We start from the raw sequence: 888 nt of genomic DNA, 5'->3' as shown, positions 1-888 counted from the left end.
TTTGGCGGGGCGGCAGCAGTCACGTGACCGCGCTTTCGCGGGCAGGCGCGCCTGGTTTGCGCAGTCGCAGACCAAGTGTCCGAAGTGGGCCGAGAAAAGGCGGGATGGGGACGCGGTTCTCTAAGGGATCCGGGGAGCCCCTCGGGGCCAATAATTATTAGTACTGGACACACGTTCATACACCAGATTCCTTACACACCAGTGTATTTCCCCGACTAAAATAAAGCTGTTACTGTATTGGGATTTAAGGACTCTCTTCAGGGCTCCAAAATAATTTCGAAATATGGTGAGACAAGAAATTGGGTGAATCTCATCCTAACACTGAGGAAGGGAGCCAGACGCTGACAAGTACGAATTGTAGAGTTACGTCTATGTAAATAAAAGCCAGTCCTTGCTGTTAGAAGCCAGAGGCTGGTAGGGACAAAGGATCTTCCAATAACACAGTTTTGTATTATTAGTGGAGATGGGGTTTCACTATGTTGGCCAGGCTGGTCTTGAACTCCTGACCTCAAGTGATCCACCCACCTAGGCCTCTCAAAGTGCTGGGATTACAGGCGTGAGCCACTGCTCCTGGCCTATATGTCTGTTTTTGGTTTGTCATCACCATGGTGCTCATTCTCTTAGATCATCAGAGCAGAAGGGACTTCCCCAAGAGGTGATATTATTCATCCATAAAAAAGAATAAAGTACTCATATGTGCTACAACACACAGGAACCTTGAAAACATCATGCTGAGTGAGAGAAGCCAGACACAAAAGGCCATGCATTGTATGATTTCATTTCTATGAAATAGCCAGAATAGTTCAATCCAGACACAGGGGCTGGGGAGGGGAGAATAGGGAGTTTCTGTGAATGAGTATGGGATTTCTTTTTGGGGGCTGCGGCCTT

Source organism: Aotus nancymaae, unplaced genomic scaffold (genome assembly GCF_030222135.1).
Source record: "Aotus nancymaae isolate 86718 unplaced genomic scaffold, 86718_ANA_hifiasm-v0.15.2.pri h1tg000049l, whole genome shotgun sequence".
NCBI classification, from domain to species: domain Eukaryota; kingdom Metazoa; phylum Chordata; class Mammalia; order Primates; family Aotidae; genus Aotus; species Aotus nancymaae.
The sequence above is the reverse complement of the archived record's forward strand: the minus strand, read 5'-3'. Positions refer to the sequence as shown.